The sequence below is a fragment of the Chenopodium album genome, chromosome 9, assembly GCF_948465745.1.
Source record: "Chenopodium album chromosome 9, dcCheAlbu1.1, whole genome shotgun sequence".
NCBI lineage: Eukaryota > Viridiplantae > Streptophyta > Magnoliopsida > Caryophyllales > Amaranthaceae > Chenopodium > Chenopodium album.
In genome coordinates this window covers 20,285,824-20,295,331 of record NC_137842.1, presented here as the reverse complement: position 1 = coordinate 20,295,331, position 9,508 = coordinate 20,285,824, and the positions used below count along the sequence as shown (strand labels likewise).

The window sequence follows — 9,508 nt, the reverse complement described above, 5'->3', positions numbered from 1 at the left end:
CCATCGTCAAAAGCCGCTGCTAGAGTCGAGCGGGGAATCCCCTTAGCACTGAACTTAGTCGACTCTACCTCAGCTGGAGCCCGAATAACAATCGGACCCAAAAAATCCTCGACCTCAGGAGAAAAGACGTCGATCCCGCTGTCGAACGGCAGTGGAACGGAGCTAAACTCCAGTCCTGTAATGAAACTGAAGTCGGTAGGAGTGACCATCATCTCGCCCCAGGGGAAGTGGAAAGTGTTGGTGGTGTCCCAAAAGAACTCCACCAGAGCACAGACTACATGATGACCCTCGCTAGAGGCAACCATGGCCTCGGAGGTCTCGAACAGTGCAGTAAGCCCACAAGACTCCCATAGAAGTCCCGTCTGATCGTCTCTAGCGATGTACATCTTGTACAGATCGCCCAAGCCCTCACAACCTGAACCATGACAGCGTGTCCTCCAAACTGTGATGCCCCGTCTCACCCTCTCAGAGATATGGTGGACGGGAGAAAAGTACAAGGTCCGCTCATCCCACTCAGGGAGTCGGCTGAGCGAAGTGGACGGTTCGACATCGTCCTCTACGGGCTCATGCTCCGTCGAACGTCTCGGGTCCGTGAACCAGAGCCTCGATGTCTAGCCAAGCTACATTGCGCAGACTTATCATAAATTAAGGTTCCATGGTATCTAAGGTTCGCATAGCCGCATGATACTATGTTCGCAAAAAAAACAGAGTACGTATACTAAAACAGAGCACAAATTCAAATTGAGCATACACGGCATTTTTCAAGCAATCAAACAATTTCTTGCAATACTATAGTAATTATTGTGACAAATTGGACAAGAATTGCTAGCAAAAACATCAAGAACAAGCCACATTATTTTCCAGACCTTAAGAGGTTCAACAATGGTGATTTGTTCATTTCTTCACCAAATTGAGTCAAACAAGTCTCAATTACTCCCAAGGAAATATATAAACATAATCAAGAAATTTCATGGCATAAAAATTGATAAACAAAGAGAATTAAGCAATTCTAATTTTGAATTTTCAAGAAATTCGTGGATGAACACATGCGAAATTCATTAAAATCGATGTGAGTTTGGAGGAAACTTACATAGATCGGGAAAATAGATGGAATAAGCTTTAATTTGCAACAAATTTGAGCGAATTTGGTTGAGAAACGAGCAAGAACGAGTGAATTGAAGTTTTGGAAATTCTCGAGCAAGAAACACGAACAACAGCAGCGGAAATGAGGAAGAGAAGGGTATTTAAGGAAGACCCGACTCTAGCGCCAAGCTTCAGACCTTGGCGTCGGTCGATAGGCTTTAGCGCCTGGCGCTAGCTCCAGCGTCTGGCGCTACAACTAGATAAGTGGCGCTGACGTTCTTTCAGCGGCGCCAGAACGTACAGCTAGTACGGTTGCTCCAACCTTATACATTATATTTTAGGTTCCTTGGTACGCCAGTTAGCCCCTCTAAGCAATTTGACACGATTTTTAGTAATCAGCTTGATTATATAAAGTGATCGACCTGATGAAAGATCGTCTCACTTAGCTTAAAGCGCCTAAGCACTAGCTCATCGCAAAAGGCACCGACATACTGGTTCATAATTCAGCAAAAGGCACCGACATACAGGTTCACAAGCAGCAGAAGCGCCGACGTACAGGCATAGCGGAAGCAAAGTTCAAGCGAGATTTTTAAAAAAGATCGACAAGCGTAGGTCTTCGACAATTTTCTTTGGAAAATTATCGCAACAAATGAGGATAGCTTCAAGCGAGTATATCTTTGGCAGCATTCCCTAGCTTGCGGAGAGTTGTCACAAACAACTGAAGGTGATTTCAAGCGAAGCTGTCTTCGATCGTGTTCCCTAAGATGTGGAAGATGGTCACAAAGCAGAAGAGGATCGTTTCAAGCGAAGCAATCTTCGATAATGTTCCCTGGCTTGTGGAAGATTATCATGGCGGAAGTGGAGGCAGTTACAAGCGTAGCAGTCTTCAAGCGGGATGGCATTCTCTAGCTTGCAGGAGGTCATCAAAACAAAAAGCAGCAACAAATTGGTTACTTTGTCGACGGTACAAGATACGTGTTTCTTAACTCTTTTTTCTATTTAACTAACGCTAGTTTGTAGGTATCGGCATTACAAGAGTGATTTAGGATCGCAGAGCGTTCTGAATCATTCTCCGTCCCTATCGCTACTTTGACTTTTGTTTTCGAAACTTGCGTTTCTCCAAACTCAGTCAAAGTGGGGGCTTCTGTAGACACCCATTTGTGTCTCCCCAAAACCAAACCCAGTGATGAGTACCTTTCACGTCGAATCATAATCGAATGAATTGAAATTGTGGAAAGTTTAGTGTTGCGGATAGTTTTAATTTCTTTTCTCTTCTCTCTGTTTTTGAAAACCTATTTTAAGAAAACAGTCAATCCAATTTGGTTGGTCCATGATATAGGTCCAATAGTAGTGTAGTTGTATAGGGCTTTAAAAGAGCTTTCCAACGATATATTATAAGCCCAATTCCGATGAATATTGAGGAAGTTATGGTCAAATTACCGAACTGGGCCCGGTTTGAGCCTTATATGCGGCCCATTGATCTAGAGGAGGGCCTATTATGGATTTATCATTCCTAATGCAATTAGGAGTGGTCTTAGTCTTCTAGATTCTTCTAGAAGGTTCTTTTCATTCCTAATTCAATTAGCATTGATAAATTGACTTTTGTTGACTTTTTAGAGTTTTTATCAGAATAAAAGAATGTTTTTGAGGAAAATACGATTTTATCCTCTTGTACGGCAATTTCTATCTGATTTTAGAAAATGTGTCAATATTTTAGTTAGCGCCAAACGCCAGCATTAGTGCCTGACGCTAAGCTTAGCGCCTGGCGCTAGCGTCAGCGCCTAGCGCTAACCTCGTTTTACACGTCAGAACTCTGTTTTGATTTTCTATCTTTTTGGCTGATTTTCTATATAAATAGCCTCCTAAAAACTCCGTTTTCATTCACCAACTCTCATTAAGATTCTCTTGATTACTCTCTCTTTCTCTTTTCTAAACTAGCCTTTTCTAAAATACAAAATTCCGCATAAGACTTAGATAAACCTAGCCATATTCGAAGTTGTCTTCGCCCTAGACATGAAAGGTTTAATTTCTGAGGGTTTGGTCCCAAATCTCTCTTTCAATTATTTAATTTAATTGTTTTTATTATTATTTTCCTTGAAGTTACTAACGTGTGTATTTTGTTATTAGAAAGAGGTATGAGGCATCCAAGTAAGTACTTTAATTGTTTTTATTGATGTTATGATATAGAAATCATGCTTAGATTGTTATTTTGATTCCTAGTATCATGTCTAGGGTAACTTTAATACTAAGTATGTTTAAAAGTATGATGCTTCCTATGTTCTTCCTAATATTTATCATTGTTAGTATCATGTTAGGGTTAAAGCTTTGATTTTTATTGTTTAGTGACATACTAGGGTTTGTTATTAATCTTGTTAGTATCATGCCTAGGATCTTGCTATTATTATTATGCTTTAACATGATTCATGATTATTTTTATAATTGTTTTGATTGTTATTAATATTTATAATTATATATTATTATATTGATTATTATTATGTTGCTTGATTTTTATTGTTATTGCTTGATCACACCTTTTATGCATGTTTAAAGGGAATTGCTATTTGTAATCACGCTTAATAAGATAATTAATTATCTTGTTTAGGGTTAATTATGATTATAATTTAAGTGATCGCCAATAATAGTTTTATTTGTGCATTAATATTCAAACAACATAGATAAACATGTTTAGGGTAATCCTATTGATTGCATGTTAGTCTGAAAGCGCACATGAATACGATCAGAATAAAGTAAAGGCCTATTATTAGGGCAGGTTCAATCTCTTTTAGGTTGGATTTTTACCTTCATCCCCGAACTACCAGTCATGGTTCCAGAACTATTGGATTTGACGATCTCTTGGATCGTTAAGGGGTGTAACCTTCACCTCATGAACGGTTTACAAGTTCCTAAAAAACTTGTTGGCGACTCTTTTGCTCTATCTTCTTTCCTTTTGGACGCCACCGTACATTAGTGTATGATCACAGTGGGGTTCAAGCTAGGGATAATGCTTGAAATATTCCCTACAATTATCAAAATAGTATATGAGTACCTTTTGTGGCTAGGTATATTCAACTGTATATTTGTGAATTGATCGAACTCGCTTAAACCTTTTGTGGCTAGGTATATTCAACTGTATATTTGTGAATTGATCGAACTCGCTTAAATTAGAGGTATGGTATATTCAACTGCATATTTGTGAATTGATCAAACTTGCTTAAATTAGAGGTATGGTGCTGATAACGTGTTGTATAATAAGGAGAAAATATAAGAGATGGAGAGAGAATTAATCTATGTGTTTATTCCATAGAGTAGGGGATATATTATATACAGATACAATGTTAGGGAATTCTTTGTTAATAATAAACCCTATATTTAAGATGTTCCGGAGAGTATAAGAGTATATAGACTTCCACAAATATTTTATAACAAAGAAGCCTTTTTCAGATTTTTACACTTGAAACATAAATCAAACACGATAGTCTATACACATTATATATTGGGCATAAGTTACTTGACTCAAACCTTAGCTTCCACCATAAAGTGTCTTTGTGTGGAAGTGGTGTGTTCTCCATAGGGTTCGTGCCAGCGAATACAATTGACAACCTTGGTTGCTCCGGAAATTCGTTTTCAAGTCAGTGATCTACATCACGAGGCACCGCTAATCTTTGTTTATCTTACTTAAATATTTTTATACTGTTTATACTAGAATACTCCATCCTTTACTTACAACAACTGTAACTAAATTAATCTATATTTGTATTTTATCACATATTTTTTATTATAAAACATCTTTTGTAATACTAGTCGGCCTTGATATTTCCATTTTATATAGTGATTTACCCACGTCCCTTGGTCATAATTAGGAGTAGTCTTGGCTCTTTAGATCCACTTTTATTATTAATAAGTGCTTTCTAGTGTTTTCGTAGTTTTAGTATAGTGTTATAGGAAATTGCAGATGTGGAGCATTTTCCCGAAATTATTGGAGCCACTACGAGCGTTAGAAGGTCTTCACCATCATTCATATCCCAAGGTCGGTTAGATTCATCAAACCGGTGATTAATGGCTCGACAAAGAAGGAGATAAGGCATTGGACTGAGTGATTAAAGCCCCAAAGAGGAGATTAGAGTTTGGGTCGTGTTAATAGCCTAAACAAATGTCCAAGTAGTGCCCTAGAGCTCTCCCGGTTCAAGGTTCCTCGCCCAGAGGCGCGCCCGACCGGGCGAGGCTGAAGAAGAAGAATCAAGTATCGCGCCCGACCGGGCGCGAGAGAAGTACCCCCGAGGTAAAAGGCGGGTTCGCCTGAGCGAGATTGCGCCCGACCGGGCGCGTGTTTTGGAGAAGAGTTTTTTTGTTTTCTACTTAGCTTCTAATTAGGATTTTTAAGCTTTGTATAAATATGTTTTGTTTAGTTTTGGTAGGATCATCTCTTTCATTAGCTAAATTCTCTCTTACTTAGTTTTAAGCTTAGACTTCTCTCTTGTTTCTCTCTATACAACTCTGGGTTTTATGCAATTCACAATTTTCGTTAATTTTGGTAACAATTTCTTCCCTTTTTATTTTCATTAATTTATCTGCTTTGATTCATCATGTCTTGTTTAATTGTCTTGCTTAATTTAGATTTTAATATGTGTGAGTAGTTTATTTTCTAGGGTTGTGGGGATCCATAAATAATATGAAGGGGTAATTTAGTATTGTTGATTATCAATGCTTGATTAATTTCCTATATTTGATTGATTTAATGCTATGCAATTAGATTTGGCTAGGTTTAATTGTATGATTTATGCAATATTGATTCGAGATTCGAGAGATGAGAATGGATGTTTAGGCTTAGTTTCAATAGGCAGGTTAATTTATAAATGGTTAAGTCAATATTTGAGAGATGCGATTTAATACCGGTAAATTAATTATGTGGTTGTAATACGTAGCGAAAGCCCTTTATAATCTGATTAATTGATGCATTGATGATTGATTATTGTGTTTTACCCTGGAATGTTATTTATTGGTGAACCTATACCCTAGGCTTTTATTAATTGATTTCTTCCTAGTTTAATCTCCTTAGTTTAATTCTTTTTACAACAACAATTTGGTTATTTAATAATTTAGATTATTACAATTAATTAGGAATAATTGACTTGTTTCCTTGTGGTTCGACCTTACTTCCCTATATGCTTTAGCTAGAGGATTTAGGAATTACTTTTGATTAGGTGATACGACTTTAGCCTGTCAAAATTTGGCACCCTTGCCGGAGAAACGGTTTTATTTTTATTTCTAATTGTTTTTGTAGTCTAGATTATTCCCTCTCATCCCAGAGAACGTGAGTTCTTTGGGATAGTTCTAATAGTTGTCGTCTAGTTCTGTGTTTATGCCTAGGTGTTCCAGATCAGGTTACATCCCATTTGATTCTGAGATCAAGCGCTCTCTTCATAAGCAAAAGAATCTACACAGGAAAATACTGGCAGGTTCTGGGAGTAATATTACTATTGACCCTCCATTTGATTCTAGTGACTCGGAAATTTCTTCAGAGCTAGAATCGGAGATGACGGCAATTCCACCTCGCAATCTCAGTGATTATTCGCAGTCGTCCCTAACAGATTTTCCACATCTTGCCCCTGCTCTAGATCTTTAGGGAGTACAATTCGAGATCAAACCCTATTTTATCATGATGATAAAAAGAAAGCAATTTAGCGGAGCTAAGGGTGAAGATCCAAATCTTCACAGTGCGGGTCAATATTGCAATACTATTCGGCAAACTGGGGTCACGCAAGACCGTATTAGGGAGATTATTTTTCCCTTTTCTTTGTGTGATAAAGCTAAATTGTGGTATAATGGATTGAATAGGACTGCACTTGGTATTACTGACTGGGAGACTCTTGCTTTGAATTTCTATAAAAAAATATTACCCTGCAGAGTGGAAAGCTTTATTAAGGAGTGCAATTCAAAACTTTGCCCAAGAGATAGATGAAACTTTATATAAGGCTTGGTAATGATTCAAGGATCTTCAGAGAGAATGTCCCCACCATAATCTAGCACAGTGGCAATTAATCCAAGTCTTTTACAATAGGATTGGAAATTCATCCAGAACAATTCTAGATTCTGCAGCTAATGGGAGATTTATGAATCTTAACGTTGATGATGCAAATCAGGTTATCGAAGAGATGGAAATTCACAATTCCCAATACGGGAATCCTAGAGGCATTGCAAACAAGGGAAAACACCGTGTCGATTCAGTATCCTTTTTGCAACCTTAATTAACTTATTTTTGTTAAAAATTAGATAACCTTAGTAATGTTCATCCTACTACCATAGCTAATGTTTATGCTGTTAATAATAGTACTAATGAAGCTTTTTGTAAAAATTATGGAATTGTAGGTCATTGGGCACAAGATTGTAGGAGTTTTATGGAACAAATGAATGCTTTCCAAGCCTATAGGGAAATAATCCATATTCAAATACCTATAATCCCGGTTTCTGAAACCATCCAAACCTTTATTACCGGAGCAACAATGTGTTAAACCCTCCATCCCCACAACAACAACAACCATAACAACAAGCACCACATCAACCACTGCAAAAATATTATCAACAGCCCAAACTGAGAAACCAACCTCCACCTCCACCTACAGATCCTGCCTTGTAAGAGATTAAAACTATGTTGGCCAGTATGCAAAAGCACATGCAAAATAGGGATGCACAAATTGATTCGATCTTAGCTTATATTAAATTATGGATAATCAAATAGCACAACTTTCCTCTTCTCTACAATCTCGCCAGCAGGGAGCCCTACCACTGCAGCCAGTACAACCTATAGATCAAGCCTATGAAATTACCCTCAAAAGTGGTTCACACTATGATGGACCACCTATCCCGGACCAAGGATGATGAACCTATGTTAACAAAAAATTGTTAATCTTGATTTTGTTAAACCAAACAATGTTGCTACTAACCCTACAAGGCTCCAGGGTAGTACTAACATTTCTAATGATTCATTATAGGGCACAACTCCAGAAAAGGATACAACTCAAGACAAGAGTGGACAAGCACCAAAACCGGTTATCAAACTTCCATTCCCTAACAGACACCTTAAGAGTAAGTTGGATAAGCAGTTTGGTAAGTTTTTGGAGGTTATGAAAAACTTGTAGATAACAGTTCATTTCACAAAGTTAATTACACAAGCTTTTGCATATGCTAAATTTATGAAAGATTTTTTGACTAGGAAGAGAGCCTTTAATGAAGTAGAGACTGTAGCCTTTACAGAAGAATGTAGTGCTTTATTGCAAAATAAGTCTCCACCAAAACTAAAGGACCCTGGTTTTTTTTTTATACCTTGTCATGTTGGTAATGTCTTCATAAATAAAGCATTATGTGATCTGGGTGTTAGTGTTAGTGTTATGCCATCGTGTGTGTATTGTAAGTTTAATATGGGTGATTTAAAAGTTACCATTACTCTGCAAATGGCCGCCCGTTCTGCTAAATACCCTTTAGGTGTTTTAGAGGATGTCCCTTTCAGAGTAGGTAAATTTTATATACCTATTAATTTTATTGTCCTTGATATGGAGGCAGATTTGTAAACTCTGATAATTTTGGGTAGACCCTTCCTTCATATTGCAGGGGCAATAATAGATGTGAAAAGTGGAAAACTGAAAATATCAGTAAGGGATGATAATATTACTTTTAATCAAAATAATTCCCCTTAGATCCCCATGTTAGAGGAAAAGTATTTTAGTATTGATGTGGTTGATAATTCTTCTTATAATCCCCAAGCTCTTAATAAAGATTCCTTGGAGGCGATATCTTGTGTTGCATCTTTTGCAGGAATATCTAGTATATAGAATGATGAAGTAGATACAATAAGAGCTATATATAGTGAAGGGATTGGCTTTGAAGATGAAAAAGTGGACAAAAATGAGCAAGTTGCGAGAATCAATCTCGTAATGCGAGCTCCACCTAATCGAGTTGAAATTACTCAATCAAGTGAAAAACTTAGGTAATCTAAGGCCAAAGAGGTGTCCCTTGCAAGCAATAGTAAAGAACCTCAGTTCAACCCAAGAAAATATCGCCCGACCAGGAAAAGTCGCACCAGACCGGGCGCGAGAGGAAGAAGGATTGCGGCCTCTAATTTTCCTGATGGAGCGCGAGAAAGGGTCCTTGTCTGATAACTTCAGCCTGGCCAGGAGAGATGGCGCCCAATCGGGGGCGTGAAGGACAAAAATTTGAGGTCTAAAAATCGCCTGATCGGGCGCGAGAATAGGGAGTAAATTCCCCCTAATCATCGCCCGATAGGGCGAAGCCCGGGCGTGCCTCCCCTCTTTCCGTCTCACATTTTGGTTTTTTTCTATTTTCCTTTCTTTATATCTTCTTTTTATCTTTTCCCTCCATATATTTTTCTCTCTCTAAAACCAAGTGATACTTTGCTATGCTATGATGAAAA

The 9,508-nt window shown here is 37.8% G+C and overlaps 1 non-coding gene across 1 annotated transcript; it reads right to left on the bottom strand.

Annotated features, from left to right (window-relative positions):
- Positions 1-6,998: 6,998 nt before the first annotated feature.
- Positions 6,999-7,105, bottom strand: LOC145561154 (small nucleolar RNA R71). The gene has a single exon (XR_014093729.1). It is a non-coding gene; the product is annotated as a small nucleolar RNA R71 (small nucleolar RNA).
- Positions 7,106-9,508: the final 2,403 nt, after the last annotated feature.